The sequence below is a fragment of the Chamaea fasciata genome, unplaced genomic scaffold, assembly GCF_029207755.1.
Source record: "Chamaea fasciata isolate MVZ Bird 193981 ecotype frontalis unplaced genomic scaffold, bChaFas1.0.hap1 SCAF_6, whole genome shotgun sequence".
Taxonomy (NCBI): domain Eukaryota; kingdom Metazoa; phylum Chordata; class Aves; order Passeriformes; family Sylviidae; genus Chamaea; species Chamaea fasciata.
In genome coordinates this window covers 20,303,596-20,326,412 of record NW_027094091.1, presented here as the reverse complement: position 1 = coordinate 20,326,412, position 22,817 = coordinate 20,303,596, and the positions used below count along the sequence as shown (strand labels likewise).

The 22,817-nt window shown below is 37.3% G+C and overlaps 1 long non-coding RNA gene across 1 annotated transcript; it reads right to left on the bottom strand.

Annotated features, from left to right (window-relative positions):
- Nucleotides 1–19,032: 19,032 nt before the first annotated feature.
- On the bottom strand, nucleotides 19,033–21,404 carry LOC136290559 (uncharacterized). The gene is made up of 4 exons (XR_010721206.1): nucleotides 21,315–21,404; nucleotides 20,318–20,388; nucleotides 19,607–19,691; nucleotides 19,033–19,119 (listed from the first exon to the last, which is right to left on the bottom strand). It is a non-coding gene; the product is annotated as an uncharacterized lncRNA (long non-coding RNA).
- Nucleotides 21,405–22,817: the final 1,413 nt, after the last annotated feature.

The window sequence follows — 22,817 nt, the reverse complement described above, 5'->3', positions numbered from 1 at the left end:
TCCAACACGCGCTTGACCTAGTGGTTAAGGTTTTAACCTCTGCTGGATTTCAACTGCAGGAAGACAAAGTTCAAAAGATGCCACCTTGGAAATACCTGGGTTTGGAAATTACTGCAAGGACCATTGTTCCGCAGAAATTGGAAACTGACTGCAATCCCAAAACCCTATCAGATCTCCATTCCTTGTGTGAGTCCTTGAATTGGGTGAGACCCTGCCTAGGCCTCACAGATGAGGATCTAGCCCCCCTCTTCAAATTACTGAAGGGGGAGAGGGAGCTGGTTTCTCCCAGGGAACTGACCTCAGAGGCAAAGACGTCAATCAAAAAGGTACAGAAGGCCTTGTCAGAGAGACAGGCGCATCGGTGTGAGCCAAACATGCCTTTCCATTTCATTGTTCAAGGAAAGCTGCCACATTTACATGGTTTGATTTTCCAATGGATAAAAGAGGAGAGAGATTCACTCTTGATCATAGAGTGGGTCTTCCTCTCTCACCAAAGATCCAAGACCATCACAGAACCACAAGAATTGATAGCTTAGCTGATATGGAAGGCCAGGGTGAGACTGTGCGAAATGGCGGGTTGTGATTTTACAGGCATACACCTCCCAGTCAAACTTTCTGAGGAGAGAAAGAACTCTCCTGAGAGAATGACCAAAGAGACATTTTAGCATTTGCTCTAGGGCAATGCCAGTCTCCAATTATCTCTGGACAGCTACAGCAGACAGATATCAGTCCATGCCCCATCCCACAAGTTGTTCAATGAGGAATTCCACCTCATTCCTCGAGAGAAGAGGAGTCGGAGACCACTCAAGGCTCTCACAGTGTACACGGATGCATCCGGGGCCTCTCACAAGTTGGTGATGACTTGGAGAAAGCTTTGGGAAACTGATGTTGAGTTTGTGGAGGGATCACCCCAAGTGGCTGAACTGGCTGCTGTGGTAAGAGCTTTTGAGAAGTTCTCAGAGCCAATTAACTTGGTGACTGACTCTGCTTACGTGGCAGGGGTAGTGTCCAGAGCGGAGCAGGCCATGCTCAAAGAAACAGAGCATGAGCATCTCGTCAGGTTGCTTTCAAGGCTAATTTATTTAATCTCTCATCGAGAACATCCGTTCTATGTTATGCATGTAAGATCACACACTGATTTTCCAGGTGAAATTGCAGAAGGGAATCATCAGGCAGACGCCCTTGCTGCCCCAGTTGAAAAGGCACGTCTCCCCGACATCTTCCAACAGGCAAAGCTAAATCACCAACAATACCATCAAAACGTGCCAGGTCTGATCTGTCAGTTCCAGCTAACATGGAGCCAGGCTCAAGCCATTGTGGCCACCTGTCTCAACTGCCAGCTTCAGGCCATACCATTGATAGGCGTAGGAGTAAACAACCGGGGCCTTGGCAGTTGTGAAGTGTGGCAGACAGACATCACACACATTCCTAGTTTTGGTTGCCTCAAATATGTTCATGTAAGCATTGATACATATTCAGGCGCAGTCTATGCCTCTGCCCACACAGGAGAAAAGTCTGTCCATGCCATGCAGCACCTAGTGCAGGCTTTTTCAGTATTGGGGATTCCAAAAGAAATCAAAACTGATAACGGCCCAGCGTATGTGTCCAAGGAGTTCCTGGAGTTCATCCAGCAGTGGGGAGTGGAACGTAAAACTGGCATCCCTTACTCTCCCCACAGGTCAAGCAATGGTTGAGCGTGCACACCAGACACTCAAGCAGGTCTTGGCTAGGCTGTGCAATTCAACTGTGTGGATGTCTCCACAGCAGAAGCTCTGCAAAGCCTTGTTTACCGTCAATTTTCTGAACTGTTCATTTGAAAACATGAGTCCATGTGTGGTACATCATTTTAACAGTGGCAATCAGTTCAAATTGTCTCAGCGTCCACCAGTCTTGACTAGAGACCCCGAAACTTGGGAAACTAAAGATCCTATGAGCTCGTGACCTGGGGTCGTGGCTATGCATGTGCAGCTATCCCCTCAGGCCCGCGGTGGATTCCACAGAAGTGAGTGAAACCTTTTGTCCCCAAAAATCCAGCTCCAACAGAAGGGGATGAGAAGCAAGTAGCCGCTGCTGCAAAGAGAAGATGCCGCCGGATGAAGGAAGAAGAATCTTCCTAAGTGTAAATTCCAACAGAAACAGAAATGTAACTTGTTTTAAAATGTTTGTTTTTCCCTTGTAGAGAAAACCTTCCTCATACTCAACCCTGTGATGAACCCCATGCAAGTTATCATCTTGGTAGTGCTGCTATGGACTTCCTCTTGCTCCTGCATGGACATGAATGCCAGGAATTTGAAGGACTCTGTTGCCTGAACCTGACCTCAAAGGCTCCAGATGTCCGTGCTGCCCTTCGGAGCATGAACAGCTTCATCGGACAAGTGAAACAAGAATCTGAAGATTGGGTCAAAGAACTGTTCAAGGGCTGGGGAGTCACAGGGTGGTGGATTTCTATAGTTAAAACAATTTTGTTATTTCCTGCTATTCTTTTCCTTGTAACAATTGCATTCAGGATCCTACGTCATTTGGTTTTCAAGGCTATCAATGGCCTCATACTTTCTACCTCAGAAGTCAACCACATAGAGTAGGCAAACCTAAAACAGTCTGACTTCCCCACCAATTGTAAGTGGTGGGAAAGCTCACATGCCTTGTCAAAATGAATCCAAAAATTTTCTTGTAACTTTGTAAAACAAAAAAAGGTGAATTGTTGTAATTCTTTAGGGGAATGATTTCTCCCCTTTGACCCCCTGGAATTCCTTCCCTTTGACCAATGGAAAGACCCTCCATACCTTCCTTGACCTAACTGGCTGAGTGCCAGAGTTCCTCCCAGAAAGGGAGACTAGATAAGACTCCTGTATTTCTTTGTTCTCTCTCTTTGGCCCCTGGAACCCTTCGAGGAATAAACATCTTGGAATAATCCGGGGGGTAAGAGCCTCTTTTGGAATCTTTTGTCCTGTCCCTTTGGAGATATTCCTCCAAAGCCTCTCCAGAGCTAGTCCTGGGGGGGGGGGGGGGGGGGGGCGGGGGGGCTGCAGGGGGATATTTCAAAAAATCAAAAAGGTTTCCCCCCCATTGTCAAATAAACAAGCTCAACTAAAATATTATTTAGCTTTCTTTTCAAAAGTAATGACATATAACTGTATTTTTCTTGCTAACATAATGAAACTGAAAAAAGGAAAGAAGAGTGAGAAAAGATAACAGCATGCAAAGGATGAAAAATTGATCTCTTGTACTGACTCCACCTTAAAGATTCCACATCTCTTCATCAACAGAGAAGAGAAACAGCCCAGTGCAAAAGGCACAAATGTATGTCAGGTGGGCTGTGTCCCTGCAAACAAGAACTGCTGCAAAGGTAGTTCTTACCACATACCAGATACAAAATATGGCTTCATAAGATAAAGCAAAGACTGCAAAGCATATTTAAACATAATGGCTTTCTAACAATACATTAAACAATAATTCTACACTATAAAAATCCTTGACAAGAGCCAAATATTTTCATGAACCCCACTTTGCATTTCCGTACAAATTTTATGTTATATAGAAAACAGAAGTGTGACAGCTGAAGACAAATTCGGTGTAGTGCAAGTTGTCACTGGAAAAGACCTGGGAAATGCTACCACAGATCAACTACTTTTGCATATGCACAAAATAAATGAATGAAAGTTTGTAATGTAAGTTTTAGAAAAAAATTTAACTCAGAACTAAAAAATTCTGTGTGTTCAAATATCACTGAAACTCAGGTAAACTAATCCAACTACTGTGAATGCCAGATAGGTGTAAGTGCTATTGATATAAGCATCAAGAATCATGTCTTCTTCTGAACAAAATATCCTACTGCCACTATTTAAACAGGCTGGTGGACTCAAGGTTTCTAATGAGTAAGACACTAATCACCTATAAAAAGCAAAAAGCAGCCACAGTGATGGATGTGAAATTATCTGAACTTTTTTTTTCTGAAACTTGTGCTAGGTTTTAATGCTGTAAGAACAGTCTCTTCCAGAGGACTTGTATTTTCTAGCATACCTGTTTTTCAAGGAGCACTTACACAAGTACTTGGCTGAAATTTGTGTAGTTTCACAGCATTCAGTTATGTGAGATAAAAAAGGGTTTGTTGTTGTTCTTGTTTGAAACTAGGAAATACGAATTAATTGAAACCAAAATGCTTTAAGCTAACATGGCAATTCCCAAAAAATCCATCTGAGGATGTAGCAATTTTATTTTCCTTTCAAAATCAAAGAAAAATGCACTGTATCAAACAGTCACAGACTCAAACAGTCCTGATGCTGTGATAAAGATGTTTATACTTAGTATTATATTCCAGTATTCCAGTGCCATTTTAACAAAATTAAGCTACTTCATTTGAAGATACAAAAATTCAGTCTGTTTCTAGAAATGCTTATAATAAAATTTGGTTTTTCGTTACTGATGCAAGATACAGTCCTCTAAAACCTTCAAGGAGATTTCAACTCCTTTTAAAAAATAACAGTTCGAGAACTGCTAACTATTGTGTTTTTAATCTGGAAGTAATTTTCTGATTGTGAAGGAATCTCATTGCTGTAGAATATCAGCATCACAAAAATACTGCATACCAAAGCATTTCATTATTTCTGCTTCTCATTTCATAGGAATTCAAAAACCACAAAGAATGGGGATAAAATAAAATCAGCCAGGCTATTTTAAATTACTTATATGAACTAGAATTAATTTTGTCTGAGCTAGAGTTGAAGATGTGAACATCAAATAGTATGACTGTTACTAAGCAGACAAGTCGGCAATAGGGTGTGTATCAGTAAAAAGCTTCTCCCATCAACTCCTGCCCCACCTGGACATGCACTGTCTGCCGATTCCTTCCCAGTGACCACGAGGGCATGCTCTGACCAGGCTCCATGTCTGCCTCTGGCACTCACCCACCTCAGACACCAAATGGGTGGGTGTGCTCTGAGCACCTGCCTCCTGCCATGTTCCTCACACATGTAACCATGTCCCTTCAGCCTCCTTGTCAGAAGGTCTTCCAAACCACGTGTCAGGCCAAGCCACCACCCACGTTGGTTCATAATGATTCGGTGATCTACCTTTCCAGCAGTTTCAGTTTTAGCTCTTTGGTTAATTCTTGGCCTGTGGTTCACACAAAGGCACCTTATTCTCTGCTCTTGTTTGCATTTTCCTGTTCATCCTGGCTCACCACACTTAGCCTGTTTGCACTGAACTCAGGTCCTGGCCAAAGTGATACCATCACACTTCTGGATCAATTGCTGATTTATGAGTCTGATGACAAGGAACTCTACCTTTAAAAATTTAGGATGAGACTGAATTTGTTCCTCCTTAATACCTTAATATATCAATGTTTACATTGATTTGTTCACAGTCTCCAAGTAGTACTGAACTACAAATAAATGTTTAAAAATTAGGGAAATAAACTGAAGAATCTAATTGTTTCAAGTATCATTTTTTTTTCCCAGAGAGAAGTCTTTAAAGGAGTTTCTCTTCCAAAAATGATACTGTCAATATGTGGCTATATTTATCAATTAAAAATTATTTCTAAATCAAACCAAATGATTATAAAAACAAAGATAAGGGAGTCTTCACTTGCAGTTCTGCAAACTTAGTCTGAGGTCTGACAATGCATATATATTGTTCCTTTTTTTGCCTACTGCTTTCACTAGCAAGAGATGAAAGTCAAGTGAGGCTCTCAGTTGTCTATGCCCAATATGCTGCTGCAGCTTGTTTTCTGCCAAAGTTTTTGATTACAAGAAAATAGAACTGAGCTCCTTATCTCTCTTTCCTGTGGTATGGCATGCCAGCCAATAAAAAAATGGTTTAGCTTCTTATTTAAGTTGCAGAAAATTATAGGTGATCCTGAATGCATCCACGGGAACTGATTATCAATTGCACCCAGAGAAATACAAGGTGACAGAACATGCCAGGTGCAGGCCTAATTTCCAAACAGGAAAAGGAATGTCTTTATATTTCTCCAGTTTACTTGTTGCAAACAGGTAAAAATACAACTTGGAACTGAATATTGTCCAGCAGTATATTGAGTATATTGAGCTCCATGAGGTTAAAATCAGTGTTTCTGCTAAAGCATTGTTTCTAAAGAATATCCTCTGAAGGACATTGCCCTAAAAGACAGATTTCAAAAATGACACCACCAGTGCTGTCCACAGACCTGTCTGACTACAAATAAGTTTCTGGCTGCACTCCAGTCATGAGCCACAAAGAATAGAATTGCCTGAAGACAAAAAAATATTTTGCACATACTTGTTTTCTAGATGAGGATGTATAAGACTGACTAAGTAGACATAGAAAGAAAAGTACATTAAAACTATATTCTGTACTGAAGCTCTTGTATTATGGCCTGAAGGATTGTAGAATTTAATGATTATATACTAAATGCTTTTTTATGCATAATAAATGTATACATAGAAACTGACACCAGAGCATGATGCCAGACTATTAGGTTCTATATCAAGGAGAGAATGTTCCCCTTTCCTTTATAGGTGCAAACAAAATGTATTTTCAGTAGTTTCTGTCTTTGAAAGCAGAGTAGCTTCCTTCATATGCAGGCCAGAAGCTCTGCAGTTTCTTTTTGCCTCAAAAATATTTTACACTATGTTTTATTCACTCACTTTACAGAATAGGAAATAGTATGCAAATAATCATGTACCTAAGGCTGTACCATGGTTCCATCATTACGAGGCATGGTGCACTCCCACTGAATTTTTGTTTTGATTCACAGCCTAAGTGAGATGAGTTTATTCTGTGTTTACTGCATATCATTGTGTAGAGCTTCAAGATCTTTTCTGAAATGAGAAATGTTACATATGGTAAATATAGATTATAACTTATTCAACATCATTTACTATTTATATTAAACATATTCTGTTTCCTTAGGAGCAGAAACAAATATTTATATTAGGTAAAATCTGGTGGTTTTCCTTTGCAGCAAAGCCAGTTCCAATCCAAATCTTTAGGTGCCAGACCATTTTGCAGTCATGCATACATTTCATGCATACATTGCTATGATTTTTTTTTTTTTTTAATGTTTGACCTGGGTTTTAGTGATAGTGAATACTCTCAAAGGATAATAAAAGTACCAAAGAAAATGGAACATAGAGTAAAAAAAACCCCCCATAGCATTCCTTTCTCAAGTGCTTTTTCAAGTCCCATCACTTTATATTCTGGGGATTTAAGAATTGATTTTGCAGAAAAGGAATAAGAAATTGGGTGAAATTTATTATTTGTACCCAGTCATATACAAGGCAAAAATAAGAACAACCAAATCCATAATTGCATGTTTATACCACGATTTAGTGTATATTGTCATTTGTGAGCACAGAAGCATTTCTACCTGCATATGGGATTTTTACACGCCTGTTGGGTTGCCAGATATCTTGGATTACCAAATTACATTCACACACAGTTAATAAAAATGCATGGATTGGAGGAGGTCTCCATAACTTCTGTGGGTTGTTTGAATTCATAATTTGGAAATTTTTTTAAACTACTGGCTCTTGTAGGACACTAGAAAACAGTGAGGACTTTTTCCACCACATTTTATCTTCTATGTAACTATTAAAAATGTAATTTCTGTCACACCAGACCAATACAGATTCTTCACCCTTTTACTGCCTCACAGCATAATTAATGGGGCTACACTATGACTCATGATATCAAACTACTGTAAAACACATTTTCAAAAGACATTTATAGATAGAATACAATGGTTTATTCTGGAAGAACTTTTTGTGAGGTTTTTATTTTGTTTTCAGATAGGACAGTTAGGTATTAATTAGATCATACTGCTTCTATCCTCCATATTTTTCTCAGTTCCAAATCTAATTCTATGCAAGTTAGGAGTCATTCACTATACTGTGTCACTTTAATTACAGTTTATTAAGTGCCAAAGCTAAGCCTTTTTGTCATTTCAATAGGAATGTTCTGTTTCAGCATAGATCCTTTAAGAAGTGAAATGGATCCAAAAGAAGAGCAATGGGAACTCTAAACTGGCATAAAAGCCTCATGCAGTGAATACAAACTTCTAGATAAAATCTGAATCACAATATAGGTAATACAGAAGCACCTAGGTACACTGTTAATTATTATTCCAGTTTGGTTATCTGAGATTTGGAAAAAAAGTTTCATATAAGAAAAGAAAAAAGGCATCTTGTTCAAATAGATCAATTAGCAAAATGGAAAGGGTAAAAATACAACCTGCCTGTTGATCTTCCATACATTATTCAGTATATTATTATAACTAAAATTTGCTTCTTATGTATGTAAAATAATTCTAGAATAAAATACTGGATAAGAAATAAGAAACACAGATGTACAAATCCCTTAAATGAAACAAAATCTGTTCTTGTAAATATTCAACTACTCAGAAATCTTACTCTTATCTAAGTGAGTTCAGGTTTAACAAAATAAACATGTGAGGGGAAAAGAGGGGAAGCAAATAATTCTACACAAACAAACATACTAACTTGAGGTCAAACATTTGTCAGATTTCTGTTAAATTATTTTTTTTTCCAATTTAAGGGGAAAATCCATATTTTTTCATTTAAGTCATATTTATTATCATAAAAATTAGGTAATTTCTACACATGTAAAGAGAAAACAGTAATTTCAATTATATATGTGCTAAAATAGAACACAGAAACCCCATTCAGCTGTAATAGGGGTGTGTGAGTGTACTGGTCCCAGTATTAAAAAATAATTATTAAAAAAATATTTTTTTAATTTTTCAGTTAAAATTTTTACTGCCTCTTTATGCTCAGTTTCTGCACTCAGGGTTTGACCTTCTTTACTTAGTCCCAGATATTTTCCAGATGGAATTTAAATTTCTGCTTTATTTACTGCTTCACATACTGCTTCTGCCTCTTCCCCCACCTTTCCGGGGGAAGTTTCTCCAATCAGAATATCATCCATATATTTTGTTACAGCTTCACATCTTGGGGGAGTGAGTCTCTCTTCAAAAGTTCAGAAAGTGTGGCATGAACAATTATAGGTGAATATTTATATCTCTGTGGGAGTCTACAAAAGGTGTATTGTATTCCCTCCCAAGTGAAAGGAAACTTCTCTTTATCCTCCTCCTTCAAAGGAACCATAAAGAACATTTTTTTTTGTATATCTAGCACCACCACCAGTGGATGTGCAGCTGCTTTCAAAGCAGCAGTTTGAAATCTGCAGTGTTTGGTACAGCAGCTGTTAGCATGGCTGTATTAGCACTCAGATACTAATAATCAATTGTTAAATACCACCTCCTGTCTGCTTTCCCCACTGGCCAGACAGCTGAATTATATGGAGAGTGAATTCTGGAGATTATTTGCTGTTTCCCGGTCGTGACTTCAGAAATTCCATTTTGAGCCACAGGAAAAATCATTAATTATTTTTCAATAAGGAACTGCATTGGCTACAGTCATTAGTACACACATTGTAGACTTTGAGTTCCTACCAAGGCTCAGATTGATGTCTGAACCTAGGGACCACACATCAGCATTTGGCAGGTACATCCACTTAAAACACTGAAACCTAAAATATTTTCATTATGATCTTTAATTAAAATGGATGGGCTACCATCACCACTCAATAAGACTCCGCTTGCCAACAGAGAGGCTTAATTGCCTCCAGGTGTTAATTTTTCTTTTTTTCTTCATGCTGTGTAATTTCTTCTTAAGGGGAGGGAGGGGTTGTGTACCTTTTTGGAGACTGATGCCAGAGAAGTTGAAATACGCTTCTTCTTTTCACTACTATCTCATTTCTGGCGCACCTATTACACTCTCAAAAGACTCATCCAACCTGACCAAGAACATTTCCAGTGATATGGTGTGGTGGTGCCTGGAGTCGTTTACCAGCTTGATCACTCACCAGTCCACATGGAAAGTTTGTATCCTTAGGTTTGGTGGGTCTGAACCTCAGGCTGAAGCATAGAGAGAGCGTGGAGGAAGAAAGAGTCACTCTCAGGTGGGTTGAAGCTAAATGTTTATTGCTCCCACAGGGACACATCTAGAGAGAGTCTTCCTGGGGTTCTGGTTTCAGCTTTTGTATGGGGGGTGTGGGGAGGGGCAAGGGTGAACCATAACCAATACCAGGTAAGGAGGGAGTGACCAAGACAGAAACACAATACACAGGACATCTGATACATGATACAGGGCGGAGAAGTCATAGGCTCTGCCAATCACCCCAGCCTCTCACCAGCATCTGGGCGGGGTTGCAGGGAGATGGACAGGACCCACAACCAGGGAAAAACCAAAGGCGTTAAAACACGGGGTAGTCTGGAACAAACCATTCTACATAAAATTACAAACTAATAATTTCACACTGCTACAGTGTGCCATCTGCAACCTCTCTGCAACTGGTTCCAGTCTTTTACCTTCTTCACTGTTTAAAAAAAAAAAAAAAAAAAAAAAAAAAAAAAAAAAAAAAAAGCCTTTCTTATAACTAATCAATATCTACACTCTTAAACTATTCTTACTAGCCCTCTGCAAGTGTTGAAATGTTACAAATAACATCTTCCCCGGAGCCTTCTCTCCACCAGGCTCTAAAGGTCCCAACCCAGCAACCCTCCTCCCTAACAGGCCCATGTTTTTCTTGTACTAAGAAGTCCAGAGCTGGACTCAGCACTCCAGGTGGGGTCTCACCAGAACAGAGTGGAGTGAAGGAATCACCTCCCTCACCCTGCTGGCCAGGCTTCTTTTGATGCAGACCAGAATGCAGTTCTTTCTGAGCTGCAAATGCACATTGTCTGGTCATTCTCAGCCCTTCACCCATCGGTACTCCCAGTTCCTTCCTGGCAGAGCTGCTAGCAATCCCTTCATCCCCCAGCCAGTATTAATATCAGGGACTGCCATGAGCCAGGTGAAGGACCTCACACTTGGCTTTGTTGAACCTCATGGGGTTCACATGGGTCCACTTCTCGACCTTGTGAAGTGCATTACATTTTCCCCAGGGAGTTCTTGAACTCCTAAGGGAAAGATTATTTGAACTTCTTCATGTGGTAACAGAGTGAATTCTACATTAGGTGTTATTTGCACAAGTACAAATTTCAGTCTCTAACAAAAAAAAAATTCAGAAAGTGAAGCATAGTGATATCTTTACAAATTAGATTTCGAACAGTGAATTTTAATAGACATTTTCTTCTAGTATCATCATCCCTGTATTTTTCTTTCCTACAAACACACGAAGAGTAATTCTTGAAAGAAGTAGATAATATGTTGATTAGAATTCACTGACTCCTTTTTTTTTCCCTTTTATGATCCTCAAATATTTGTCAGCACAGTCACTGTAAGGTCTCAGGAATAATTGCTTTTTAAAAGTCAGTATTTCCTATTTTCTATATTCTAAGCTTTTCCAAAACTACCAGGACTCAGAAATATGCTTTCTGTATGTGTAACACAAAAAACCAGATGAAGTTCAAACCTGGATCTAAAGGCTTTCAGAGCTGCTAATGTTGTAAAATGAATTTATCAGCCCAGACAGTTTCCATTACTGGGATAAAATGCATAATTATTTTAACAGAGATCAAGATTTTTTTAGCATTATGTATATTATTAAAGGAGTTAGTTTTAAGCTGATTTGAATTATTTTTTGAGAATATGCATTTAGGAAAAATTGAGGTCTCTGTCAAGAAAGGAGGACTGTGAAACAAGAACCTAAGTTCTACTGGTTGAAAGAAATTCTTCTGTTATAAAAATCTATTTGAATATGTCTTGTATCTTATTATCCCTCCTTTAGACTATGTCATGTTGTGAAATATAAGTATGCACATATAAAATTTATGTTATCAGAGAAATGCTAATGCTTTTTCCATTCAGATGCAATGGCAATGACCACAGTAGAAATATACTACTTGTAAGGTGAGCAGCAAGGGATCTTTTTCTGCATATGCAATTTGTCATCCATATTTCAATCTCTCTGGTACAATCTGTCTCTAACTGATGAGCATTTCTCTCTGAACTTATCACACCACTATTGACCTCTCTTTCATATATAACCATTTTCTATGAACAATTTCCTATGGCAGTTCAAAGTCCTCAGTCCTATGCAAGTTCTTAATGGAAAGAATTTTTAAAGACAAATGGATTGTAGTGATATAGTACAGATGGGTTTTACCTTGGTCAAAGGCAAATTATAACTTGATAATAGACTGAAATGTCTGAGCAAAGCTAAAGAAAAAAGGTTGAAAAACCCTGCAAATAGAAGGCATGTGCACCTGTTGCAAAGAAAGTGGTAGCGAGGTGGGGTCAGTCTCTTCTCTGGTGTAACAAGTAATAGGATGAGAGCAAATGGCCTCAAGCTGCCCCAAGGTAGGTTTAGAATAGGTATTAGGGAAAATGCCTTCCCTGAGAAGGTTGTCAACACTGGAAGAACTTCCCAGGGAAGTGGTTGAGTCACAAGCCCTAGAAGTATTTAAAAGACATGTTGAGAGACATGGCTTAGCAGTAGACTTTTAAGTCCTAGGGTACAGATTGGACCTGACTATCTTGACCTAAATGATTGTATGCTTCTATAAGGGGCTGACTGACCTTAATATAGATACTTAAACTTCATGAATTTTCATATCTGAGTCTGTAGTCCTGTACATCCGCTCCTGTGGTAGGTTAGGCGCGATTTCCAAGCAGCAGCGGCTGCGTGTCCCTTCCGTGGGCCGAGCACAGGCCGCCGTGGCCACGGGCGCGCTCCTGCAGCCCCCGCGGCCCTCAGGGCCGGGGCGCGCCGGCTGCGGGCGGCGGCGGCGGCTCCGTGGGGACACAGCGGAGCGCTGCGGGGCCGGGGGGTACGGCTGCCTCGGGGAAGCGGGGAAGCGATGAAGCGGGGCAGGACACGGGCGGACAGGGACACGGAAGACAGCCGGGGAACCAGCAGGACCGCAGGGAGAAAAAGGCCAGGGCTGAAGGAGGGAAGCGAGCTGAGCCTCCAGGCAAGCCCCCGCTCCCTGCAAGAAACTCAAATCAAACGGCCTCGGGTTGTGGCGGTGCAGTTCACTGGTTTTATGTGATAAAGCCCCTCCCACGGCCCGATTCCCTGGGCATTTTTGTCCCGGGCACGGGGGATCTCCCCGCCGGCAGGGGCGGTCGCTCGCAGCCCGCTGGCCGCAGCTTTCTCTCCCTGCCCGGCTGCAGGCGGAGCCTCCCCGGGAACACGGCCCGGCACGGGTACAGCCCCTGGCGGCGTTCCTCACCCGGCGTGGGGTTAGTGTTGTGTCGCAGAAAACAATCAGATTGTTCCTCTCACTGTCTTAGAAAAATTATAACATTTAGAGAAAAAAAAAATCAGTATTTCAAAGTGTTTTGGTATGTTATGCAGTAACTTGTTCATATGAATGGGCTGAAATAGGAAATTCAGGTTGTTTTCTTCTCCATACGTAGTCCTGAAGGAGCCTAGGTCTTCTAAATTGAGAGTAAACATAGCAAGTATCCTTTGCTCTGTATAACAGAAGGAAACTGCAGGTTACTTTCCACAGCATCTAAACAAGTCAGTGGCAATACCTGGAAAACCTGCAAGTTTTATTTTTGTTAGCCTGTTTGTTGAAAGAAAGAAGATTTGAGTTTTATGCTGAAAAGCAGCAAGAAACCTGGTAGTGGCTGTTCATTTGGGAGGTACACTTTTTTTTTTTTTTCCTGAATTGATTCTGCTTTTTAGAGACCTTTCAATAAATAAATTTACTGCAGACAACTTTCTTTCAGACACAACTGATTTCACAGATGATCATAAAATGTCCATGAGAGACTGCAATAATGGAAAATAGAACTGCCTGACAGGACACTATTGCCATAGCTCTTCATAAATAAGAGTACGTGATTAAAATTCTGTGGAGGAAATGACTACCATTACATTCAACTAGGAGAGTGTTACCAGAACTCATCTGTATCCTTCATTTCTCACATGCATTTTCTGTTTTTATTCCTTCTAACAATCTTGGTTTCTTTCATGTCAACTTCTAGGTGTGCCCCCCCTTTTTTTTTTTTTTTTTTTTTTTAAGTGAAAGGATTTACCATTCATGTTTTTTAAAATCATATAATGATGTTTTGAAAGGAAATTAAGTAATTTGTAAAGATTTGAAAGAAGAAACATTTCTGTTATTGCAGTACATATTGACTGCATTTATATGATTTTTTTTGGTGCTTTACACTGTCTAATAATAGAAGATACTGGAAGAAAATTATTTGATTTGATATTTGCTGAAATATTTTCTTAATATGCATATTCAACAACATAAAATAATAATCACAGAATTAACTATTTTAACATTTCTGAGATACATGAAAGGCAATTTCTTGCATTTTCTTTTTTTTAATCTATTATAATAACTTATTTATTAAGCGTACTGAAACTTTTAGTGGGAAAGTTATTCTGAACATTAATTCAGGCAAATGACAGATGAAACAAAACATTTACTATGCTTATGCTTCTGCCAAGATTAGTTATTGCTTAATTTGAACTACTATATTCTATAGTAGTTTTAAAATAGCTGTATAACAGCATCTATGATATCCCTTTTGCAAAATTGTTATGAATGTGAAGAAAGAAAATAAAACGACTGAAAGTTTTGTTGGAAGTGTGCCACTTCCTATTAATCCTTGATGTATTTTAGTATAAGTTTTTATATGACAAAATTCAAAATACTAAGGGCTTAGAAAAAAATTTCAAGACTCTTTTAGTAAGAAAAATGATCTCTTAATCTCTATCTTTTTATTAATCAGCAGAAAAAAAGGAAATGGGAAAAGCTGTGTTGGAGTGAGACAGGACAAAAATTATCACAGTGGGTGATTTTGTTTTGGTTTTTTGGGATTTTTTTTGGATTTGGGTTGTGGTTTATAGGGGGGTTGTTTTGGGTTTGTTTTTTTGGGGGGAGTTGGTTGGTTTTTGTTTGTTTGTTTTGGAAAGAGAGATGTCCAATTAAGTTTTTGGAGATGATACTTATGACTAGATTTTTTTTTTCTGATTGAAATATCCTTTTTCATTCTATATTTTCAATACATATGACAATCTCGACTCTAAGGACAGCTGCTTTTATTTTCATTGAAAACAGCTGCTGCTTAATTATTAACTTCAGTGGGAAATGGATCCTCCTTAAGAGCAAATGATAGAACAAGTGATTATTGATGATTCGGTGCCATTTTGGATTATTTCTTGGTTTTTAAATTACAGTAATTCATTTCATGAGAAAGAAATTGTAATGGGTTTGTGTTTTATCTTTTATGTTTCTATTTTGTCTAACATTGAACCTCTGAACACAAAAACATCATAAAATAAAATAAAAACTGGGTCAGGAGAAAAAAAATAATAAAAGAAAAGAAAGAAAACAATTCAAACTCAAATATGTCCTGAAATAAATATTAAAATGCTTAATCTTTTTCTGAAGATTATATCCATATTGTTGGTAAATTGCCCTGTCAGATTGTCAGAAGCCTGACCTGTTTGTCTTGAAAACAGGCAGCTGGTAGCTCTCCAACTTTGAAGGCAAGAGATCTATTATAGAATGGAATTGTAGAAACCCAAGCTTGATATATCTTGGTGTGACATTCCCTGTACTTACTATTGATTCCTGTCTACTCAACATAAATTTTCACATGCATAGAGTGAATGTTCAAGCTGATTTTGACCAAAGTCTTGATAGTGTTTCACCAAGACATACTCAGACATTCATCTATTCTGCTTATTCATATGCCCCAAGTGCTTCCAGAGAGTGGTAGGAGGAATTCTTTAATATTCTCCAGATATTGACTACCTTGAGATACCAAAAGAATGGACTTCACCTGTGCAAGACAAATTACACAATTAGTGTCTTAGTCCCCTTATTTTGACAAACTTTAATTTCAATGCCATGTCCTTATGATTCATACATTGTCCTTATGTCTTTCTAGTAGATACCTAAAAAGAAATAGATACACCTCAGAAATTTTTAACCATTGTAATATCTTGTAACTATATACATAAATATAGTAGTAAACCCACTACCTATAGTACCTTGTTTTCAAAGGAGTAATTTTCAGAGGTAATTTTTTCATAATGTATTTTGGTTTGTTTAATTGGATTATCTTAGTGTACATATTTTAAAGTACCATAAAAATGTATTAGAAAGTAACTTTTCTATATGTATTTCTGTAGATCAGTTAAAAACACTGATGCATTTTATTTTTGCGGCTTTAGAATACTGTTTAGTCATAACAAGACTTCTCTTATACAAAAATTGCAGGTAAAAAGGTCGGGAGGGGCGAAAAAAAAGAGAAAACATATTCTATAAATATTTAAAACAATTACAAACTAATTGAAAAACAATGCATTTTCTAAAGTGAAGGTATGGTACGTGTCCTGTACTAATTAATACTGATAATCATGGAATTTATTCTTTCCCTAAGAATTAGGAAGTCTTTTATTTCTTTACTCAACTTTTTCCATCATATAAATCAAATATGGAATTATATTTTAAGCTAATATATAAGGATACCTGTATAAATTACAGTAAAAATTTCTTTCAAGTCAATAGATTAGATATATAAGCTTTTTTTAAAAAGAACCTTTTTTTTCCACTTTAACAAGGTATGACCTTATTAGATATTAAAAGAGGGAAAAGGCCATCTGAAAAATGCATTAAAGCTAAATAACCAAATAATTTATAAAATACAAAGGGGAAATAAGTCTTTCCCTGGCAATAAATCAGTACACAAGCTTTTAAAGGAATCTTTGATCTGATCAAAAGAGGTGGGTGTTTCTAATATTTCTGTTAAAATTCTCAAATGACAGGAAGGGCAATTAGGGAAGCTGGATGATTTATTGCTTCAGGGGTGTAATAGACAAAATTGTTATAACAAAATTAAAAGCATGAAACTGAACTAAAATGCCTAGTTACTTGGGGCAACTAGAACGAATATTTGCCCATTTTGAACTGCATTAAAAGGCTGATGAGAAATTAATAACAATACATACCACTACTTTCTGTTTTCGCCTGTAGTTCACAAAATTATTGCAACTTTCTAACTAAATCTATGCTTTTTGCAGAAAGAATATTAAGACAGGTTCATATATATGAACACTTATTAATAGAATGTGTAACTGATGGCATATGTGAACTATAATTATGAAGGTTACCTTGGAGTAACTAAAGAAAAAAGAGAGAGAGAGAGGGAGACAGAAAGGAGTTAAGGGGGAAAATGCCCACAGAAAATGATAAAAGAAGTTATAAGAAAGAGGGAACATTAATACACATCCTCCCCTGTGGAGTTTCCCCAAATTCAGGAGGTGTCGATGATGATGATTTTCAGCATGCATTTTTTATTAGTAATACCCTTTCAGTGAGATCTGCTCAAACTCTCAATTGACTCCTTTTTCCAATGGCATTACAACTTCTTGGAAAACAAATGTTTTATATTTATTGGTTATTAAGTCCCGGTTGACACATATTATCAGGTATTTATATTGAACTTCAGCGACTACTGTTCACTTTCTTTGTGCTCTATGCTTGGCTTTCTGGAGTAAAAAGTAAAGTCTGCAAAACAAAACTGAAAGGGTTAACTGACAACGTATAGAATCATGTAATAGTTTGAGTTGAAAGGGACCTTTTAAGAGCATTGAGTACCAAGCCCCCCGCAGTGGGCAGGGACACCTCCCGCTAGACTAGGTTGCTTAATATGGAGCCAACAGAGTGATGGTTTTGTTTCTGTGACAGCTAAGAAATGTTCAGTAAGTAGAAGCTGAACTTTAAGTAGCTTGGATATATGTTCCTCCAAAGACAACAGTCAAAGAGATGACATTCTCTCCTAATGGGATCAACCTTTCTAATACACAGATGTGGATAACCAAAAAGGATCTTAGGAATCAAATATTAAGCATATCCTCATTACCAAATAAAAAATATTAGGATACTTAGAAATGTCAAAGTTGTTTTCGCTCCCTTGAATTTTTTTTTAATTAATGTGTAAGACTTGAAAAAAAAAGATTATTTTAAGAGGACATGATATAGTAGTTTTTCAGATAACAAAGTTTTCCTCCTTTTCAATCAATACTTTAATTTTAAATGTAAAAAAATATTAATGCCTCAGTCATAAACAAGAAGAATTGTAGAAAGAAAAGATAGACAAATAAGACAACTGTAAATACACAAGTAAAATTAAAAGAAAAGAAAATAATTATTAGAAAAAGAAAAGAACACAAGTTTTCAGTAAAAAGAACTAAACTCCCATAAGGACCAGCTTATTGCTTTTTTCATGATGCCTAAATGAGAGGAGAACCTTATAAATAGAAAGATCCCTAGTTCATGTCATGTTGGCAACCAGAGCCTAGAACAAGATGTTCAAAACAGCAGGTAAATGATTTGCATTCTGCCAGGGTGAAGCGTATCAGTAACCACAGACAGCACATTTAGTCTTCAGGAATCCATGTCAAAATAGCATTGAGTGTTTGAGTCAGTATTATCTCAAAAGTGAAAAATTAGGTGTTAAGACAAACAATGTACAGAGCTAAGTACAGCTGTAGGGAGGTAGCCTGAATAACCCAACCATCATTCAAGTTCTTTGTTTGCAAAGCACTTCGAATAAAACTGATCAGTGGCACATGCAAGAGTTCTGTAGACATTAGCATCTATAAAACAGTTCTAGAAGTTTATTAACTAGTTGAGGATGAGACTATTTTTAAAAGTTGTATTTATAGAATACGTACTGTAACAGGATCTGTCTGACCAAACACTGGATTTCCTCAGTATTTGTGAATGGCTGGGGTAGCAGTCATAATAGGGAAGGTGAGTTTTGTAGGTTTTTCAAAATAAACATGGCACAACACTTGAAGAAGACAATTCACCTATGACAATTGCTGTATTGATTTCTCATAAGATGAAAAAATCAAGAAAATCAAAGCCTATTTGTGAAAAAGATATACATAGCCAAAATAGAAACAATTATAGCATACTTTCTTAATTTTCTTCACATACTGAGTACGCAAGAAAATCACTAATGGCCTTGAAAAGTACATTGTCCCCTTCCATATACCAATCATACATGTTGCAGTTATGGAGGAGATAACAGATGACAAATAGACTTTCATGGCCCACCTTGAGTTTTGTCTTACTTAATGCAGATTGCTTCTGTTTTCCACAAACCCATGTTAAAAACATCAGTATTTTTTCAGTATCTGAAATATAATGATTGAGAAATCTGATTGTCATGCACTATTAATGGAAAAAGCAAGAAGATCCTTCAACAGTTTTAAAAAACCTTTTTTATCTGTGAACACAGATGTTCAAGTTAGTATGAATAAAGTTCTTTGAAATACTGGAACTGAAATCTGTGTTATTGCTCCTGAGCCTTTGAATTCAAAGTCCTCATTTCACTGTCTTTAATCTTCTATTTGAAAACACTAATTCTAGGTCCCTAAAGGGGAATTTGTATTTTATTTTATGCTATATGCATTTCAAGTTATTGAATAGTAGTTTTGATCTGACTTTCTGATAAGGTTAAAACACGGCTGATACAAAAGAACAAAGTATTTTGTATCCTGTTACATTCTATTAAGTCTCATTGTCTCATAATACTGAAAATTGCATTTCATCTAATGCTCCCTGGTATGCAGATCAGTTTAAGTACAGTGTAATGGTAACAAAGAAATGAGGAGGTTTTACATGTAATGTTCATTCATTCACTTTTTCGGCACTTGATAGACACAGCTTCCCCAAAATTTTATCTTTCTTTCTGTATTCATATGATCTGAAATAATATAAAACAACTTACATTGAGTTCACAGAGATTTTTTTTTTTAATGTAGAAAACCTTTATTTGTTGTTTTAAGATGTATATATTAACAGAACACAAATGAAAGCAAAGACATTGGTCTTTAACACCTGAAATAACTTACAAAGAATTATACATTTGTTTGATCAGCAACAATGAAACTCTATATCCTTTTTTCCCCCTCAGAATCCTTAAAAATGTCTCAGGGAACCTGGCAACAGAATTGAAAACTCAAATATTTGTCATTTATTATTTTATTTAGGATGCTAAACCATTCCATTGTAATAGAGCTGGGCCTAGATTACAAGTCTTAGAATTCAGATATCTTCTCTACTAAAACTTCCTGAATATGCCTTGGCAGACTTTGCTAGCATTTTTCTTTTTTCCCATCATTACTCCTCTGTTAAACAAGTTCAAATTAAAGATGTATGTGGCAAACATTACAAAGCAGTTAGTTTTTCATAGAAGATAAGATCAAAATTTTATTTGAGATATCGAAATACAGGAGGAATGACTTATAAAACATCTATAATTTCAGTTTAGCAGTGAAATCAGACTCTTAGTTTGTAATTATTCAACCATTACCATAGTAACAAACTCACCTCTTTAACACGGTCACTGTTTCACTGCAATTTTATCTGAAGTTTGACATGAAGAGAGTGGAAGCTCATATCTATCAACAAAGCAACAAATTTGAACAATGATAGGAAAACAGAAAATAAAGAAGTATTCTAACTTAAAAGTTTCTCTAAATTGTTTTAAGTAAACCCTATTAGGTAGCTAAGCACCACAGAACTGCACGAACTCTCCCTGATTGCTTAAGCTTAATAAAGCAAAAGCTGCATGCACAAGAAAAGCAATGTAAGGAATTCACTACTTCCGATTTCAGGCAGAAAGGGGTTTTTAAGGAAAAAAGGGATTTTAAGGAATTTTAAGGATTTTCTCATGCCTAGCAGCTACCTGGGAAGACAAACATTATAACTCTGGACATTGGAATGCTCTGAAATGGCCTTTTCAATGAACACAAATGCCTAAGGGTTATCCCTTTTCCCATGCGGACTTATCCACAGGTCACAGTCCCTTTAACTGAAGTTCTCATTCAAGTTCCAGCCTGTCCAGTAGAGCAGCACAGGAAGAGCAAAAATGCCTTCTACATCTGCTAACCAAGGTAGATTGTTGTTGTGGTTATCAAACTGTTCCCAGGCATAGCACATTAAGATGATAAACATTACAGAAAACAGCTAAAGCAGCCACTAACAAGCACTAGACTTTTATATACAGTAAGGCAAGCAAGCCCCACGGCAAGCTCAGGAGTCTGGCAGTTAATATCTGAACAGTTACAGCGGCTATAAATTCAGTTTATCACACTGAAATCTGTCCTTATCACAAACCCTTCAAGACTCACATTGGGTTCCATAAAGGAGTTGTAGCTTAACCCCAGTAGTCAGCTCAGCACCACACAGCCACTTGCTCACTTCCCTCACAATGCAGTGGGGAAAAGAATCAGAATGGTGAAGGCTGAGATAAGGACAGTTTAAAGGATTAAGCAAAAACTGTACATGAAAGCAAACCAAAATAAGGAATTCATTCACGGCTTACCATAACCAGGCAGATGATCAGCCATTTCAAGGAAAGCAGAGCTCACCACATTAGCAGGGACAAACAGATTTGGGCTATCAGATGTTGTTCAGAACATCACCTCCTTCCTGCTTTTCTCCCCCATCTTTTATTGCTGAGAATGACATAGTATGGTATAGGGTATCCCTTAGGTCAATTTAGGTCAGCTGTTCCAGCTATGTCTCCTCCCAGTTTCTCGTGCATCCCCAGACTACTCACTGGCTGGGCAGAATGACTGGATGAAAAGTCCTTGACTTAAAGTAAGCACTGTTCAATAACAACTAAAACACCATTGTGTTATCAACACTGTCTTGGTCACAAATCAAAAACATAGCACTATACAATCTGTGATGAATAGAATTCACTGTATTCTAGCCCAAGCTCATAAGATAATTTATTAACCTTCTGTACTTACTACATGCTAATTTTTGATACCACAACATATGAAATAATTCATTAACTTAGTTTATAAAATAATACTAGATTCCTATTGGAAATATCATGTAAAAATTAATTGCATAACATTGTTGAAATTCCTTTTAAGGACTTGATGTCTTCCAGAATGATAGCTATTTGTATGATCTTCATGGCAGACTGGGAAGCTGAATAGTATTTCTGCAGTAAACATGGTTCAGAAGAGTTAAACTATGTATTAAGCTTGAATTATTTTGAAATTTTCTGCATGCATATATTTGTAGTAATTTTTTAACTGCAAATGGATTATAATGGGTATTTCAACTAATGGAAGTGAGGGTTAGAAATTTAATGTAGTATACACTAGAGTTAAATAAGAGATTCTGCATATTATCTTGGCTTATTTTTTTATTTTTTCCCTCTCAGGGTTTGATTGATAACAGTGACTTTCAGCTAGCATCTTACACTGAAATTTCTTCTTAGACAGAAGCAAAGCTTTATTTTACACTCTTACAACACATTGCAAGAAGAATGGGTATTTCAGGTGCCAATGCATCAATGTAAATAATAGTATTTGTGAAAACTTCAGTACAGTAATGTTCCAAGTACCAGTCAGAGTAGCAGTTCTGGAGCATTCTAGTGTAATCTTTTCAACTATACTGAAACATTATGTGAAGTGATAACAAATACACTACATATAGTTAAATTGCTACCATGAACCATTGACACCAAAATTAAATTCACGGAAGATAGTATTAGAATGTTTGCCTAGTGAAATCTGAAACTCTAACTTGTATTTTATACTGCATTTTACAACACAGAGAAAGAGAATGGAATCTATTACAGCGTGGAAAGGGCAAAAAGAATGAGTTTCTCATTTTTAGGTCTTAGAATTGTAGAATCATAGAATGGTTTGGGTTGAAAAAGACCTTTAAAAACCATTTGGTTCCAAACCCCTTCCATGGGCAGAGAAACCTTCCACTGGATCAAATTTCTCAAAGCCCTATCCCTCTTGGCCTAGAACAATTGAACCAATTATTTCACTTGTAGTTCTTTTAAATCATTAGGACT